Source organism: Phalacrocorax aristotelis, chromosome 14, assembly GCF_949628215.1.
Source record: "Phalacrocorax aristotelis chromosome 14, bGulAri2.1, whole genome shotgun sequence".
Lineage (NCBI taxonomy): Eukaryota > Metazoa > Chordata > Aves > Suliformes > Phalacrocoracidae > Phalacrocorax > Phalacrocorax aristotelis.
In genome coordinates this window covers 7,072,724-7,092,071 of record NC_134289.1, presented here as the reverse complement: position 1 = coordinate 7,092,071, position 19,348 = coordinate 7,072,724, and the positions used below count along the sequence as shown (strand labels likewise).

The following is a 19,348-nucleotide window of genomic DNA, read 5'->3' as shown; positions in this document are numbered from 1 at the left end:
AAAAAAACATCAGACATTGTCCTTTTCTTTTACAAGGTCCACGGTCAGCAAGGGCGAGGCTTGCTGCCGCTGTTAGAGCTTGATCCCAAAAAGAAGCTGAAGGCATTCAGACAGTTGTGCTTATAGATTTGGGTAAAGGGAGTTTGTAAGCAGGGTAGCTGCGGAGGGGGTGGACCACATTGCCTGCCACTGCACCAGCGACGCATCCAGTGCCTCTCCTACTCAGCAGCTATTCTGTGCACTATTCCTTCTGAATCAGTTCAACCATCAGAAGGGACAGTAGCTTTTGGCTCCCAGCTGAAGTTTTCCATCCTCAGCACAGATATGAAGAATGCTGCTGGTGCTACCTGATAACTGCGGGGCAGCATGTTCAAAGCTGAGTATCTGAATGGGCAAGAAGAAGCAGTACATGTTTACAAACTGGGCACGTTACAGGCCTGGCACGGCCACCGCTACTGAATTTGAGTTGTGACAAATTATGCAACACCCAGGTATTCTTACACACACAAAAGGCAAACACATACATGGTTTTAAGACCAGTGCATGGGAAAAAGGGTGCAGTGGAACAAAGTTGCCCGTTTCATAACTCCATTGCACATAACCCTGAGGGAAAACAGCACAGACAAACAGGTCTTACATTTATTAATCTAGCCAAGCAGAGGTGAGGAGAGGTACAGTGATGTTTGCGGAGCAATGTGGAGCCCAGGATTACAATCTGATATACTAGGAGGGCTAGAATCAGAGGCCAGGGAGAAGAAAAGGGTTGGCAAACCATTTAGTTGATTTCCAATGGTGCTGTCAGGATGAAAGAAAGATAAACTACCCTCCAAGTTAACAAGTTATGTAGTCATAAATATTTGAGAGAAGAGGTTAAGAAATAAATGTAAATCAAAAGGTATATGGAAAGAAAACCCCAAAGACACAACAACAATCTGGGGAAAATCACCAACAAGTGCAAAGTAGATGGCAAAATCTTGTGATACAGGTAGAAAGACAGTCTACTTCATTCAGTAGAACAAGAAAGTCTGGATGACTGGAAGTAAGAAAGATAATTAAAATGGAAAGAAAGGAGTTAATTAAAGAAACTATTACACTGACCTTGCATAAATAAAGTTTCAAAGATTGCACAAATGCTAACCTGAGGAGCAGGATGGCTAGAAGTTTGGAGACAATTAAAAAATTTCACTCCTTGATAATGGGGATAAAGGTAGAATTTGAATGGAGATTAGATGTTTTTGGTACTGTTCCAGCTGATTATGATCTTGGAAAAATTACATGGAAACCAATGTTGCAATATACTGAATTTAAGGAGAATTGAAAAATGTACAGAGGAACTTGAGGAACAAAACTTAAATAGTAAGAACAACATAGGTTAAAATACAAGCTGCAGAAAACTGACAGCAGGAATGATTTCAGAAAAGAAGAGGATAGGTAAATTGGATAAAACAGAGGAAAAGGCTGGCACCCATCATCACCATGACACTTGCATTACATCTCACTTCCAAGTGCAGAGTCCAATTTGGGAGAAGGAAGAAGCAGAATATTCTCTTTATAAGGAAAAAAAGGCTTCTTTCTTTTGCGAGTTCCTGTGTCAGTAGCCATTTTATGGGGCTGCCAATCATGGCAAATCAACTGAAAAGCCAGATCATTTTCTAAAGCTTCTACCTTCCTAGAGAAAGATTTTAAAGTTGACTGTGTACAATCCAGCTGCTGCTTTTAATCTTTCCCTGACAACAGTAGTTGTTTTATTACTTTGACAGTCATTTTTAGCCCATGAATAGTACCACAGTCCTTGTAAGATAGGAAAATTCTTTTGATCTACAGTTTCATAAGGTTTAGCAATGGACAAAGGATTTTTCTGGTATACTTGATCACACGCTTGCTGAAGTTTAGGCTTAGAGCCAATAAAAAGGCACTGAGTTACCCATTTGGAGAAACACAAAAATCTTTTTTGATGAATAAAGACTGCCAGAAAAAAAAATAATTTGTTATAAAAATACTACCTATTAATGGAAAATTATGAGCAAGATTACTCCTGAAATAACTTTGATACATGGCCAAAATCACTTTTAACTTTCACACTGTTTCCATACAGTATGATCTAGTGGATAGAAAATATGGATGCAAGATAAGCATTGTACATAAGCACATAAAGGGGAGGCATTTCAAGCCATCTGTAATAACTAAGAGAAATGGGGAGAAGACTCAGGCAGACACAGAGCAGTTTTCCAGCATAATGGCTTGTTCTGTTTGCTCTACAAGTAAGAGCTGTATGTTCTGTGCAATCTGAAATACTGTCTAAAATCTAAAATAAAATATATTTCCAAACAAGAATAAAAAGCCATTCATGAACCATTTTAAGTGAAAAAGTAATTGAAAATTATCAGAGCTGTAATTTTTGTTAGGCTGCAGTACTTTGGGCACTCGCACATATGTTTAACTTCACACACAAGTGCATCCCATATTTTTGTCCTATTCACACTGGAACCCATTCTATTTTTCCTTATATACAAGGAATTAAAACAGAAGACCTTTGTGATATTAAAGTGTAAGGGCAGTGTTTCTAGGGCAGCTATCAATTTAGCAGCTACTCAGCCGAGTACATATCTACCTATGGAGAATATTTAGATAAGTAGCTGAATTGAAGTCTGATTTCTTTGAGTTCTTTTTTAAAATAAAAGTGCAGCAGAGGGTGTGTGTATATATATATATACACACACATATACATCATATACACACACACATATATATAAAAATATACATATATAAAAGTAACTGAACTGATGAAGCCTGGATTGAGTTCCCTTCGAAAACTGTAAGTCTATTGGCATTGCCAATTTCCATAAAGACATTCCTTTCTAAAAATCTACATCAAGCTTGAAATTTAAACAGAGTAAAAAGAAACAGTTATCTTTTTTTTTTTTTTTTTTGCTGGGTGCAGTTAGAAATCAATCATTCTGATACTTAAATGAAATTGGTCAGAAGGAAATTAAATGACGATTAAAGGAAGAACATAGTTTCCTCCCCCACCCCTTGCACTGTTCAATTGTTCACATATCTGTAGTATTTCTTAAATAAGTCTTTTTCAGAAGATAAAAATATTGGATGTCATACCTTTTGCCAGACAGCTTTTGTTTATTATACTTAAAATTTCCACAGAATTCCCCCAAATCACATTTTCTGGCAAAATACCAGCCTGACTCCTACAGTCTAACATTCACAACACAAATATTTCACTTCAGTATTTTCAGATAAACCACTGGCCTTTGGTTTCATTACATTCTCTTGACAAAATATTGAGATGTCTCTGTGCAATTATTAAAAAACAGAAGTCCTCCACAAACAGTCAAAACTGACCCCAGCACCACTGACCTCGAGAAATCAGCTCTCAGTGCAAGCAGAGATCTTCACCTCAGTTTCTCGAGTTTTCCAGATCTCTAAATGAAAGGCTTTTTAAAGGCTTATCCTTGCCCTAAACACTTAAAGTTATATTTCAGCCCCACTGTTCTGGAATAATGCACATCTCTGAGCTCTGCATAAGCAAGGTTTTCCTTTCCATTCTTTCTTCCAGATGAGAAAGACTCAGAGGAAAGAATTTGGTCTCTGTTGTTTGTTAATTATGTTCAGAACTTCCTACAGAACATCAACCTCTTGCATCAGACCATGCTTGGACTTACGACCTGCCCAGCATCTGCCCACTCAGCCCTGTTAACCACGTTATCCCCTGCCTTTATTGACTCTTGGACTTTCCCTTTGAGACCTCAGTCCACTAAAGAGGGAAAGATGGACTTACTGCAGGAAACGCAGCCCCATGTTTCTGCATCCTTCCTGCCACATCTTGCAAAGTGCTTAAGACAATACATTGTGCAATAAAAATGAATGAAAATTTGAAAGCACAAGCAGAGCTGTGCTCTGATAATCCATGCAAACTGTAGTTCATGTAGATGTCCTCTTCTCCAAGTACTGTAAATAACTAAAAAGAGGTCTGGCGCCAAAGCCTACTGAAGCCAGGAGCAATTGCTCCCCACAAAGTAAGAAGCAGCCGACGACTGTTCCCAGCACAGCAATGCCTGGGGAGTTCCTGCTAATCCAGACTGCTACCAGCTGCCACCGTGCAGCTGACAAGCAGATCATTGCATGTACAAGGCAGCAGCTCCACAAGGCCTACAGGAACTTTGTGCGAATGGGACTGGTTAAGCTTCAGGGTGCAGAGACTACCGTACCAGGATCATTCTGTTGTCTATAGTCATGTTTATTTAACTAATGATTTACGTCTACAAAAGCATCAACTGCTCAACAAATTATTCATCAAAAGACTAGCTCCATGCTTTCTGATTTCCAACACTGACTTTCAGGATATTTCATCTAATAAATCTGAAGTAGGTATGAATAAACAAACATGGCATTATACTAAGCTCATTAATCATGCACCAAGCTACACAGTGTTAGAAGTACACACAATACTGGGATCTCATGGAAGATGGTCTGCAAAAGGGACATGATCAGAAACCTCATTTTACTTTTAGCTTCACATGTTTGGGATGTTTTGGCTAAAAAGGGATTAATAATTTCCAAGTTGCTATTGACTGATTTAGCATATGATATCTCTATATGGTATTTCAATGTACCTAAGAACAATCAGACTGAAGTCTTTCCAGTGCAGCATTCTGTCTCTGTTTGTTTGTAAAATACAGCTAGTCCTCCACCATTCTGTGTGGGACCAAAGAAGCAATGCAAAGCTTTTCACCTTGGAAGAGGAAGAAAGAGGGAAAGAAAAAAAGAAAGTTGCCTACTCAACAAGGAGTAAAGGGCTTGATCTCTTGGCATCAACATACTGATTCAGACTACCTCTTGTAGAAGGAAACAAATGTCTTCTGAATTAAAGTCCCAGTTGAAGCTTTTCTGCATAGCGGAGCAAATCATAAGCATAAGGCCCTCGTTAGGAAAAAAAGCTTTCCCAGGAACAGAAGAGTGACTGGGAAATCGTTTGATTCCTAGACACCCAGAGTTTCAGCCATCATCCTCAAGGCAAAAGGAAGGAAGAGACCAAGAGGTCTGGCACTAAGCTGTTCTCGTAAGGGCCCTCCTGCAAAACCTCTTTCAGGCACTTGTAGGACAGTACCTGCTTTCGTTCAGGCTCAGCACCCTTACCTCCCCACCTTCCTCCTTGATGTGATAGTGACTTCTGCAGCAATCACATTCCCCACCTCCTTCTGGGGGTGCTTGTTTTCTCTTGGCTTCATTTACCTTGTCTGAAGTATCAGCCAATATTCAGCACTGCTGTATCAAGGGGTCTGTTGCAAAATGCAGGTCAGTGTTCTCTCAGTTTCATGGTAATCTAAGAAAGAAATTATGCTGATGGGAAAAAAAAATCTTTAAACAGCAAAAGAAGGACTCCCATAGCCAACAACACCCTTGCACCTCATTTCTCTATTGTTGTCCCAGCAATCGGTCCTGGTCAGGGTGTCACAGCATCATTCTGACAGTTGGCATAAGCACCGTCAATTCCCCTTCCTCCCAGTTCCCATCTTCTCCCTCAAATCAGAAACTGCTTTGTATTACTGGAGACAAGGAAGCATCCTCCCCTGGTACCAGGTGCAGTATAGATAAGGAAAAGATGAAAAAATCAAAAATAAGTCTGTAGCATTTGTATGGGTTTTATATATATATAGCATTTGTATGGTTCTACCTGTTATCCCAGATTTCTTACATGTAACTAAGAGAGCACTTGGTTTGGGGTAGGTGGTTTCTCATACAAGCATGTGAGGCTGCTTTACAGCTACAAATGTTTCTTTTGAACATATAACACTAACAGTACGAAAATATCTGTGCAAACCTTTTACGGGTGATGCTGTTAAGCCTGATGTTTGTGTAAACCCAACAGACTAAAGTAGTATCACCTCTGTTAAAACTCACTCACCAATTTTCTATGAACAGTTCTATAAACAGAGAAAATGTCTGATAAACTGAGTATCGAAATGAAACAAAACCAAGTGTTCAGAAAATTTTCAACAAATGACGTAACAATGTGATACATATTAAGACCTCTCAGAAAGGAGAACATTTATTGCTAACAAGCTTCAAAGCAAGCTGGGTATGTAGGGCTGCTGGATTTTTTTTTTTTTGTCAATAAATCGTGGAGGAAATTGCAGAATTGATATTAATCTTGTCCCTTAGCATTTCTTGCTGTGAGATTTCCTCACAGTCTATCTAAATTTAATTTCATAAATATTCCTTGAAAGTAGAGGTTTTAAAAAACTGAAATGGCCTGTGTCTCCTGTACTGAAAGGTGAAGTGGGCTATATTTGGAACCACCTTTGCAAAAAGGGAACACCTCAATAAATGCTTCGCGTGGCCATTTGTGACAGAGGGTTATGTGTCTGCCAACACAACCTACATTATTTATGCTAATAGTACAAGTCAGAATAAATATTATCTTCACTCATGTGACAGACCTTTGATAAAGCAGAATTGGCCTGGTTGATTAGGAATACGTGTCAAACACAGATAATGGGGGAATCCCTTTCAGCAGCAGCACACAACCTCAGCAACCATAATGAGACCAATTTAACGAGCCTTCTGTTTTACAAGAGATATTAATTGCAGTCCTGTCACATAAGGTACAATTCAAGATAAAATACGTAAAAAGGAGGGAAATTGGATTTCATTCCATTTTTGTCACAACTATAAATTTTCTTGCAGGATCATGAATCTCCCCACTGCTGATCTAAATACTCTGGATGGCTGACATGCTGCCATAGAACAACGTGCATTGTTATGAAGGCTGTTGAACACTAAAAGAATGTCAGGGGTTTTACTGCATCTTTCTGCCCTTATGATTTTTATTCTACTCTGGGCAATTTCTGTTTGTTTGTCTTTTTTTGTGTAAAAACACAAAAAGAAGGTGCCATTTCTGTGTATTCATCCACAAGGATGCTTCCTCATCTCTCACTAGTATGACCATAATCTTACAAATGCTTCTGCAAGTGCTCCACTTGATACTTCTTCAATAAGGCTTATAGGCTTACAGTTAAACATACATCCAAGTGCTGCACTGGACTGGAGTACAAATTATCTTCATGCAAGTAAATCAGAACTCCCAGTTCAGTGTTTCAATAGTTACATCCTCATGCAATTACTCTTCATAACAGAATATGCGCTCTCTGTTTGTGTATGATATAAAATTTGTGTTGCCAAAGCGTGTGCTCACAGGCAGGGGTCCTTCGATCGAGGGAGCGGACCTGCGAGATGATAGATGCTCCTGGCTGTTGCATGGCAGCAAGGATGCTCTCCCATGCTACATCCTTACCCGTGAGTCAGAGCAGCTGCCGGCTGATCACCTGTATTTGGCAGGTGCTAAACAGTGGGTGCTAATTCTTCTATAAAGTATGTTAATGACACTCTTATTTTACAGCAAGAAACAAAGATACCCACAAATAGATTTCTGGGAACATTTAGCACTTATATAGGGCTTTACATGCTAGCCTGAGATATTATTTCAGACATCTGAGGACATCATAACAACAGAGAGTCTAAAGCTGCTTGCTTATGACAGTCCAGACAAGCACAGGCTCACCAGCACAGTGATTACCTTAAGGGACTTTGGGTGACAAGGCAGGCAGCTTCTAAGAAAACATTCCTTCCATACATTGGTGCCAGAAGTAAAGTCCACCATTTTCTGTGCAAAGCCTGCATATTCAGGAAACCTGGCACTGAAATTCAGCCAGCCATACACATACTGCAGAATTCCAGGCATGACTTAAGTCTGTCAGCCAAATAAAACAAAACATTGAAATACACACTTTTTAAAGTCTGGTCTTATTCAGCAAAATATTTGCATGCATTTGGATGCGTCTTCGAGTGACAGTGGTTCCTAAATCCTGTCCTCAAGAAGTGACTCAGGGCCACATTTGGCACAAAGATGCAAATATATATTAACCTGGATTCTCAGAAGTGTCTTGGAGTCCTAATTCACATTTTAAAAGGCCCAGCTAGAGTTTATCTGCATTTTAGGAACCTCAATAACTTTACAAATCCTGTCCGAAGAGTTTAATTTGCTTCTGAAAAGAAGTGCTTTAAAAATTATAAATATGTAATTCACAGTAATAGAACCTCACCACGTACTCCCATACCTGTTGGACCAGAAAGCAAGTCCTTTTCCACTGGAAAGAGGAGCTCTTTACTGCTCCTATGGAAATGCTGAGATCATTCCAAGTGACCCTGTGCAGAAATAAAAGTACTAACAGAGTTTTTGTAGGCAGTATTTTTGGATTGTTGGAAAAAAACAAAATACACAGATGTGAAAACATTCGTTGGTAAAATTATTGAATAACCTTTTAATGATTTTGGTTTTTTTTGTTTTTAAGATTTTCTTTAATGGAAAATAACGGTAAGGTAAGACAATGCAATATATCATTTCATACTTTGCACCCTGACAATATCCTTTCTGAGATTATTCATTTAATTTTTCTGAAAAGTACCATGTACATATAAGCTACTTAAATACAGGAAGTTATCTTCTAGCTACCCCCTTCCACATTCTGAACATGAAAGAGTACACTAGCATACTGATAGCCCACTGCAATATTTTAACATTGGAAAATATATTAGTTCTTGGTAATTACAATGGCTCATCAAGAAGAGAAAAAAAGGAAAGAATTAATACATTAACTCATTTTGATCGCATTTTATACTGTCATATCATGAGCAAATAAGAGCCTCACATATGTAAAAGCAAAGCAACGTTTGCTCTACTGCAGGAAGATCACTTACCCACCGAGCTGGGACAGACCCTTTCCTGTGACCTCTATGAAAGTCACCCCCACTCCCCTGCAGTTAACACATTCTGAAGATCATCCTTTGTCTCAGTGCCTCTGGTCACATACTAGCAATGGACTCTGCTACACTGGAATCAATCAAACAAACTACTCCAAGCTTTTATCTTTTATACAGCAGCCAGTGCAACAGAGAGTGTCATCTCATGAGTTCCATATTTGTACCCATTCAGCAGAAAAAATATATGTGTAACACATTAACCTCACTGTGATCAACATGCCAACTAATATTTTCACCTTCTTCTGTGATAGCTGCTTCCTAAGCCAAGCACCTATGAGTAAATAATAGCAAGGACAGATTTGTCCTCTTATATTGAATTTTGACAGCTGTGACAAAACCTGGAAGTATCCGGAAAACAAGCCTTCCACTGTACAGGAAAACTAGATCTCCAAACCACCAATACAGACCTGCTGGACAAATATCTAGACTTCTCAGGGTCAGTGTTAAAATGCCACAAAGTGGTGCTCCCCAACTCCATAACTTGGGCAAGGAACGTGGGAAGGTGTCAGATGCAACCTAGTGCTTTTGTATGGCTGTTCCAGGACATCTGAAACACCTCGGGTGAGTACATACCTGACACCCTCCCGACCCTTCAGTCTGCTCTCCCTGCATGCCACCAGCTCTCTGGGACTCTATGAACAGCAAAAGCTCCCAAGAGCCCCTGTTGTAAGGTGGCAGCTGCAACAAAGACATCTAGATATTGGTTTATGCACGCCCACCTACTAGCAAACATCTCAGATCCACAGTTCAGGCCAAACCCTTCCTTCCTTGCTAAAATTAAAGGTAATGGTTAATGTCCAGGTCAGCAGTGCAAAACAGGTCTGGTACCCTGGGGTACGAGATTTCGCATGAATTGGGGAGCGTGTGTGAAAAGTGTTGTTAACTAGTCTCCTGTTGGCTACTATCAGAGGAAGGTGCTTGTTATTCCAGGGGAAATTAGAATACTTCAAGCTCACAAAGTATTTAAAATGCAACTACTTCAAAAAGACAGGCTACAACTGAAGTTTTCAGCAGTGGCTTTCAGAACCCCACCCTCAGCAAAGCAGAAAGAAAAGAAATGGGAGCTCAGCATTTCTCACAAAATAGGGCTGTGTAAAACCCCCAGGCCAAAAATACTCTTTAGAGATCCTTGGAGAGCATAAAAGATCAAAACTTCAACCTCAGCCCTGTGTATCTGAATTGCTAATAGATGCTCAGTACTGTCTCCATCTGCAGCATCACACAACAAGGATTGGAGGTAATCATGTTTTTAGGGAAAGGGAGTGTTTCACATTGCCAGAAGCATCTTCAGGACTCAGACTCAGAATTATGATATAGCATTTCCTGTCTTGCCCTGCACAATGTTTTCCAATCACCAGTTTATGAACAGCTGCACCAATACTGCGCTGTTCTTATGTGCTAAATAACAATGGGACATTGCAAAACTACAAAGGCTTGTCCTGTCCATTTAACCAGCGTGTCACACAAAGACAAAGCATAATGCAGCTCTGTGAAAAGTCCACCCACAAACTTCATTTCACACTATAGAATGAGGCACTTGAGTTCTCTGTCTTCCTCCTCTCCCATGAGTTCACACAACTGCAACTTAAACATTTTGGAGACTGCAGAATAGCCTTCCAAAAAGCCGCCTGCTTAAAAAAAACAATTAAAAATATTTCAGTCTACCTTGCTATTTCTTTCTTGTTCAAAACTGTTGTGTTCAGTTCAGTTTAATATGTAAATCAGTACTGAACAATAAAACAGAGCAATTGCCATTAAAGAGAAAAGACATGTCATCTTATTAAAACCTAACGCTACTGATTTTGAATTAACAGCACTTTGAAGAGCATATAAAATGCTATTACTAAAAATATAAATATTTTCATTACTGAAACATACTGCCTTAAATTGCACGATGAAGTTTAAAAAACACTGCAGTATTTGTTATTGAACAGGAGATATTTATTTTATCAATTTAACCCAAAAAAAAACATCAATTATACTGACACAGTGGTACCAGAAAGGACAACCCTCCTCCCTGCGTGCAGACACACAAACACACGCTCATCTTGCCCAAAGCTGGCAGAACAGCCGCTCAGCTCCAAAAGGAGGGGCTAAAAGAGCAAGAAAACCAAATGTTAGAAAATGTTAGAAATGTTAGAAAATGTTAGAAAAAGACATTCCTCAGCAAAGCTATATTTGGAAAACAGTGTTTGGAAAACAGTGTTATGTTGTTACTGTGGTGTTTTGGTGGGACTACACAACAAAGGTAGTGTCACAGAAAAAAAGAGATTAAAAGGAAGGGATAGTGAAGAGGATTTAAAACTACTATTTTGGGAGTCTATTTTCCCCAAGCAGAGTGGTAGGAATTAGTGAGGACTGTAGTTACGCAATCAAATATTCCCGGAAGAAGTCCTTTATACAAACAATTGAATAATTCCTGTTTGGTTTTATTCAGATTTTATAAGCCCAATATAACTCTTTTAAGCATTTAATTTTATAACTAATTAATTATCTGAACTGGGAACTACAACAAACTTGGAACAATTTTCTTAAATGAGGAGGCAGCTGATGGCTCAAGTTTCCCAACACTGCTCAGCCTGAGCCTTTCTGAGAATTCATTGACAAACTTCGCCACCAACATCCCCACACAGCAGAGTCTCAGCACTGTAAACCACTAGCATTTACATTTGGTTTTAACAGTCATGAAAAAATGGAAAGTATCCTTCTTCACGGCAAAAGGAGGCTGATAGCTTTGTGTTAAAATGGCATGCAAACAACTAATCAGATCCTGCAACACGCTGAACATTTTCACCTCCCATAAACTCAAGGTGCTGGCAGGGTGGATCCAAGGGCACAGAGTAGGGACTTTTGCCTGAATACACTTCTGGGTGTTACTCCAACAACAGTTATACCCAGAAACTTATTTAGCTAAGCAAAATCAGCACAAAATGTGGTGTTTCCAGTAACAGTTTAAAGATGAGTAACATCAGTTAGCAGTCCTGCTAAGTCACCTGTATTAATGCTAAGGACCCTGTTTTGGTCACTTAGCTTAAGCACAAGTGCTGGTCCTTTGATTTTGCAAGGGTATTTGTCAGATTAAGGACTGCAGGAATTGAGAGACATGCCAGTTCTCACGATCAGGAGAAAGAACCCATTTGAATGTCATGGTTAAACGAGGCCTTTAAGAGCCAACTCTCTGGCATGCAGATGAACACGAGGAGGTTATGGTAACAGATCTTGTGCAGATACAAGCGGAGCAGGATACAACCCTCAGAACCAGCTGAAAGCCACAGAAAGCCAAATGGGAGATCCTCCAGATGGCATAATCACACTCTCAAGAAAAGAAAAACATAGAAAATTTTGAAGTTCCCAGTTGCAGCTTCAAGCAGGTGCCAGTCTTCCTCAGCTGAAGTCACTGAACAAAACTGCAGGAATGAGAACCAGCTTACCTAGGTGCTTCTGAAAAATTAAGCTAGAAGAGTGTGATGGGAGCAAGATGAATGACATTTCTGTTGCCTTCTTAGGAATTCAAGAAGGGAAAGTGTTCCTCTGCTACTGGGCTGCTAAGACACTACCTTGCAAATAAGAACTGTCTCTCTTTATTGTAATGGGTCTTGACATTGACATTGTCACATTAATTTGCCAAATTTAATCCCACTTTTTGCTTGAAATGAAGCAGTAAAGGGATATGAACATCAAGTACCAGCTAAGACAGTCCATGAAATACAAAAGCTGACCTTTTATGGTCAGTGGTCCTCCCTGTACTTTTCTTCCTTTTAGCAACATTAACAGTCATATTGAGGAAAAATGCAGACTGGCTAAATTGTAAGTTATCTTCTTGTTTTAGAAAAAAAAGAGGAACCTTTGGAAAAAACCTCGTACATTGAATCATTTGACAGATCATGTTTCTCAAAGAAAGCAAGCTAAGATTTTATCACAGCTGAAACAAATTGGCAGAGGATTTGGCTTAAACAAAGATACCCCTATAAGCTTGAAGCTTCCCATTTTGTGAGTTCAGAGATATACCTGCCATTGCCTGACCTCCATTTGGGAAGAGGTTTGAGGCAGGGGAGTAGAAGTAGTAAGAGCAGCCTGTAAATAGGAGCCAACATGAATGCAGGGACCGTGTGCTGCATATTGGTATTTGCAGAAGATGCATGGAAGCAGACTGAATGGGTACACAGACACATCTGCCAAGCCAAGCATAGAAGAAGCAGAAAAATGTAAAAAGCCGATGTCTATTTTGCATATTTTTACAAGCACCTTGCTGATGCAGGCCGCAAAGATGGGAAGAGGCTGACTGCTGTTCTTACTTTGTAAACAGGAATTTTTATATCATTAGGAGACACTGGAGTGGTCCAAAAACCTTAGGGAGGGCTTTCACCTACCTTGTTTTTCCTCCATCTTTCTCACATACACCCTCAGTCTCATGCTGGGTTACAGCCAGCTGCTTATGTGTCGTGCTTGATTAGACATTTAAGAGAACCGGACTTTGTTCCAAGCACAGGAGGAGTCAGGCACCAATCTGCAAGAGGAGGTTGCAGAGGATAAGCATGAAATACTCTGTGCTGGCTTCCCTAATCTCATGGATCACACTTTCTCTCAGAGTCTGTGTCTTGATTTTTATTCCTACAGCTCTGGGTGCTGACCCTGCAGCAGGAGTATGGCAGCAGGCTGCTGCTCTAAGCCATCAGCAATCCCAGACTGCTTTTTTGAAGGACACCATTGCTGCCCCACCTCCCTTCCTGGGGAAAGATATGCCTTTGCTACAGGCAGATTGATTCCTAAGGGCATGAGACCTAAACAATATATACATCCTGTGTGAACACAAAGCTTTGGTTCAATCAAAGGCAGCAGAGTCCTCAGGGGGAACCAGATGGGGACATGAATAGGTTGAAATTAATGACTCACAGAGATACAGTAGAATTCAGCATCATGTTGCATCTCTGGCTAAGTTCACAAACAAGTGTCTCAAGAAGGTAACAAGTGTTCAAAAGTAGAATCATCAGCAGAACGGCAATGGGCAAGAAATTTGATTGCAACCTGTAAACCAAATGTCAAAGGTCTTACAAGGCCACTGATCACAGGTGGACACTTAATAGAAATGTGATACCATACACCTGATATAAAAAAGCTCTCTTAATCTCTTCTTTCACATGCATAAGTAACTCACACTGCATGTAAATGTCATATCTCTAGTAAACAATTCATTTAAAATCATTTATGTACAGCAGAAAATGTATTTTAATGGTATTTTTCTAAAGGTCAGATAATGCAAAGAAAAACAGATAAAAAGGAGACAAAAGCTTAGCCAAGTGATAACTTGAGTCTCCTACTAATACCTTATATGACACAATGGTGGGTTTTTTTTTTAAGGAAAAAAAAGCATTACATAAGTGAGAAGGAATAAGTAGCATGGTAGGGTCAAGATCAAGACTCAGGAAATTCCCATTAAGGCAGTTCATTCCAAGTTTACTCTTGCATAAAACAGCATAAGAGGGCTTACTCTTGGATAAAGTAAAGCGTATCCAAGTACATAAAATGATTATAACAAAAATATAATATTCTCTTTCCAGTACAGATGTGCTAAACCACAGGATTTGGCTCCAGATCTGATTTTCATTCCCACCAGACTTTGGGAAAGGCCACATCCTATGTTTTGACCAGGTCATTTCAGGACTTAAAATGAGAACTAGTTTTGAAATTCACTTTCCAAAACCTGCTGTACCCAGAAGTCAGAGGAACTCTGAACTTACAGGACTATGTCTATTCTTTAGCTTGCCAGACAAGCTTGACTTCACAAGTTGCTATCAGGCCGGAACAAGTTGGTCCTTCTCATTTATACGTGACAGTGCCTGGTGTCACATGTACACTTAACGCCTTAGATGGGCCACACTTTCCAAAAATGTACTTGCCTTTTCCCTCCATCCCTCGACAGCGCAAGCAAATGTGCTGATGCATGAACACATGCACCAGGGCAAATTCAGCTTAGCAACAGAAGCTCACAGCACATGAAAAGTAAAGATACAGTTTTCAAGCCTCTAACAGAAAAAATATCACCCCCCCAGCCTTCTTAATGCCATGCTGATGTATACACATGCACATACATCCCAGAGAGTTTAGAATAATTTTAAGGCAAAGTTTGCCTCTGCTTTCTATTTGTTAGTGTGTTTCTGACCTATGCTACAGCACCATTATTTCTAACAATCCAAAATGTTCTCTTTTTCAGGAGGAAACAGCAAGACATGCTAAATACAGTGTACAGTTACTAGCTGCTTAGTGGCTTCTCAAACAGCAATAACCATAATAAAGTTGTCAGATCTTCCTTCCACTTCTCAGCTGACACTATAACTGTCTCTACCATCTCAAGTTATTGTGGTGGGTAAGTCACAGCAAATAGCTCCTGTAATTATCAGCATGTTTATGCATCCCCAGATACAGCTATTCCCTGGATTTCCAAGAATATTCCCAAAGAGTTGAGTCTGAAAAACAAATAAAATATTTTAAACCACAAAGAAGAATGCCAGTTGCCTCCTTGCAGCCTGGGCAGGCTCTAAACAGTAGGAGATTTTGTATTGCTGCCCAATAGTTCTCCTCAAGGGCAAGGGGCTTGGACCTGCATCTGACAGTAGGAGCAGAAGGTTTCTATCTCCCTGGCTCTGAGGAGACCTCAGCCTTCTGTGGGAAAAAGGTCAATCTCACCTGGCAGTTTCTTTCCCCTGGTGCCATGCACTTTACCTGACATTGTGCAGACACTGGCTGTCATCCAGCAGTCATTTGGAAAACATATCTTGGAGACCTTTAGATCTTTACTGCACCATGCTGCCTACACAGCCAGGGCCATGTGCTGCTGCCTGCACTGGATCTAATGGAGATGTTGATCAAGGTCTCTCACAGCCAGCTCAACTCCTTGCCACGTCAGGGTTGTTCCTTCTTCTAGAATTGCATACCTAGAGATTAGTCAAATTTTAAACTTTCTCACAACCTTCAGCAGGACTTCGTTGCCGAATCCTTCTTCAGCGAGGGTCACTACAAATTCAGCAGCTGCTGAAGTACCTACTTGCATCTATTACCCTGTTAGGGGGGTTTTAAAGATGCTTCATGGTCCCCAGTTGCCATTCCCCTGGAGCACATGCTGCAATCTTTTGAGAGTTTGCCAAGTGGGCCAAGCCCACAAGGTTCCTGAGTTCCCGCTAGTGTGGTCTGCCACTCAGAGAAGCAGAATAGGTGTTTCTGGGGAGCTGCACGCCAGGCAGCATCTCAGCAGACAAGTTTATCACACTCCTCCTCCCCTTGCAATGAGCGTCCAGGCAACAGTGACAGGCAACCAGGCTGTGTGGATGAGGCTTCGGTAGTCTGTAGGATACAGACTAGTTGGGTGGTATAGCCACTTGACGATGCCACATCCCAGTCAAAAATTGCATCAGAGTTGGTGCAGATACGCGGTGTGGCAAAATAACATTGCGTTCTTCCCACCTTACAAACTGTGAGTAGCTCATCTATTCAAGCTACCCCTTCCAGCTTTCAGAGCAATCTGTCAAATGAGGGACTTGTAGGTAGAAAGGTTTTTGCCCAGGAAAGAGAACTGGAAAGGACCACTGGAGCCAGAAAGGCATTTCCCCCCAGGCCAAACTGCTTTTTTCCCTTTTTATTGCTATCTGCTGCCACCACAGTGACCTAGGATGTTCCTGTGGCACTTTCTAATTTTGTGGCTTTTGATCTTTTACACTAATGGTCCCAATTTTATTTGATGGTGCTAGAAAGTTTCATCACTTGGGAAAAGAGAGAGGAAGCTAGATGGATGTTTTGTGGACCAGTCAGAACTACAAGTACCTGGCGAGTCTGTTGGCCTAAAATTACACAAACATATATAATTTTTATTGATTTTTCAAATGTTACATTGAAGGAGCAAACATACTTTCAAAGAACAGTCTCAGGTACTACAAGGAGAGAAAGGCAAGTCAAGTACACAAACAAGGAGAAAGGTGCTCATCCTGAAAAGCCATTTGAGTAAATTTACTCACAGGACCAATCTCACAAACCAGTTCCTGAACTGCATATTTGTGGATCACAAGCATAGTACTTGGGAAAGATAGACAGCAGTTAAAATATCCTTCCCCAAAAAGCTCCTATACCAAATGCAGTCAAGGCTCCTTGTCTGCTGGATGAGGCTTAAGCCTGTGCTGAGCTCTTAAAAATGATAGTGAGTATTTTCAACAAAAGAATTCTATGAAGAACAGAAATTAAAGGCAGAAGTAGGCTCCTAGCTAGCTATAATTCCAGGCATAAAATCCTTCTCTCTTAGAAAAAATTCATGTTACAACATTAGTTTTATTTGGTATGCTATTACACAGCATTATGCTTCTTAATTTCTTTGTTCACTCACCTTCTGGAGGAAGAAAAAGGAAGTTAAAAACAAAAGCTGATAGTAAACATACATTATGAAATATGAAGAATCATGGGACCAACTGACCACTCCAGTGATTATGAAAACTGTAAACAATTTAAAGAGAGCTCTTTTCACTGCTCTTCATTAGGGTCTGATTACCTCAGCCATTAACATTTCGCTTTTATTATTATGATTTTGAAATACTGTTCACACTAATGGACAAAAGAAAGTTGACGTGGCTATCTTGATTAACTCATCAATAATAATTTGGAATAATTTTTCTTCATTCACGGGATGAATCATTCACATGTCCTTTAATAATGCACATTGTTGTATAGTAAATTAGCATTAAGATTACCCACATCTGGGAGCTACACTCTACTTCAAAGCATTGCTCAAAAGAGATTTCAAATGTGAATTCTACTTTAAAAAAAAAAAAGGGAATATCAGAAAACAATGACTTCTTTGTTATTGTTCAGTACACCAAGACATGTAGCCCTCAGGTTATGCAACTGAGCTCAACCTTTAAGCCACCAGATACTCAATATGTAAAAACCATACTCCCCATATATTTGCATTCTTCTCCAGAGAGTAAAGCAAAACTCACATTCCTCCTAAGGCAAATATAAACTTGAATAATAAATTGAATAAAATGAGGTCACCTTTACCTAAACAGGTAAGAATATAACCAAAGCCCACCAGGCTGTTTGTGGATCCAACCTTGCAAACCTCCACTCATGCAAGGTTTCATAGCCAGTGTGACTGCACACTGCCTGTCCATACGTGCCCTAACTCCACGCAAAAAGCTCTGCCCTGACCAGCCAGCTCCTTGCTGAGGTTTGTCTGTGCAGGACAGGGGGAGGTGAGCCTCTCCTGGCTAAGCCATGCCATGGTCACCACAGCAGGTAATGACTTACCTCTGCTCTTTGCAGCAGCAGTTTGCACGTGCCTCAGATAACTCTTTGTGAAAATGCAGTGACACCCACCTCCTCCTTGCAAAAGCCAACACTAATAGCCAAGACAATTCTCAAGATTCTCAAGAGACTTGGCTTTTGTCATCTCAGTGTATTTTGCTTCATTTCTTCTCCCCAAAATCACTACTTATTTCCTCTCTGAAAATGCATCAAGCAGCTGTCTTACCATTTAGACCCTTACCACCCATTGTAATAAGACCTCCACAGCTCTGAGGAAAGGCAAGCTACTTCGGCAGCCTTCCTGAGTGTACCCATCACCTGACAGTAACAACCACCAAAAGTCAGGTGGTTAACCACCCTGTGTCCCAACCGCAGCCAGTGGCAGATTGTCAGAAAGAAGATAAAACAGGGTAGATGTGTAATGCTATGTCTATGGCACACTTTCTCACTCTGCAGCAATTTGCAGCTTAGGAGCTTCCTGAGCCAGGCAGGACATCTTTGCATTTAGCAGATAGATTTTTCTTCCATGGATTTTTCTAATTGCTTTTTGAACCATGTAAGCCTGTTACAATCCATAGCATCCTGGTGGCGACTTCCAGAGTTTAACTGCACACAGTGTGGAGAAGTAACTTCTTTTGCTTGTTTTCAGTCTGCAGTCTGATTTTTTTTTTAATGGCTTCTGGTAGGTGTATAGAAGGAGACAAGGAACAGTAATTTCCTATGTACTTTTTTTTTTTTCATGACTGTCAGATTTTTACAGCTTTCTATAATCTCTTCCTCTATTATCTCTCTTCCATGCAGAGAAGTGCTAGCCTTTCGACTGCACTCATAGTTTACTGCAATGACCAAACTGTTTTTTCTATTTCCTTCTCTTTTCCTGATTTTGTTTGAGTTTTGCTCACTACTGAGCACTGACTAAATGTTTTCAAGGTCTCTGATAACACCATGATGACAGTAATCAGTTCAGAGCCCATTACTGTGCATGCAGTATCAGGTGTGTTTTCCTTGTGTACATTAATTTACTTTAATCTGTTCTGAATTTCATTTGCCTTTTTTATTTCCTAGAAACTCTATAGCATGAAACTGTTCTGTACAGCTTCTAAGGCTTTATTTTTTCAATATTTTTATTTAACTGTCCTAAATAACCTCACATCAGTGAGTACCCTCACTAACACCATGACCGGCTTTACAAAAGATTATATACAAAGATGTAGAACAGCCCAGGACC

At 40.1% G+C, this 19,348-nt stretch overlaps 1 long non-coding RNA gene across 1 annotated transcript in view; it reads right to left on the bottom strand.

Moving 5' to 3' along the window:
* Nucleotides 1-19,348, bottom strand: part of LOC142064532 (uncharacterized) — a 38,963-nt gene that overhangs the window by 3,527 nt on the left and 16,088 nt on the right. Inside the window, exons 2-3 of the long non-coding RNA XR_012663143.1 lie at nt 8,133-8,220; nt 5,248-5,338 (exon numbers count right to left, since the gene is read on the bottom strand). This is a non-coding gene — a long non-coding RNA (uncharacterized LOC142064532). The remainder of the gene's footprint in view (nt 1-5,247; nt 5,339-8,132; nt 8,221-19,348) is intronic.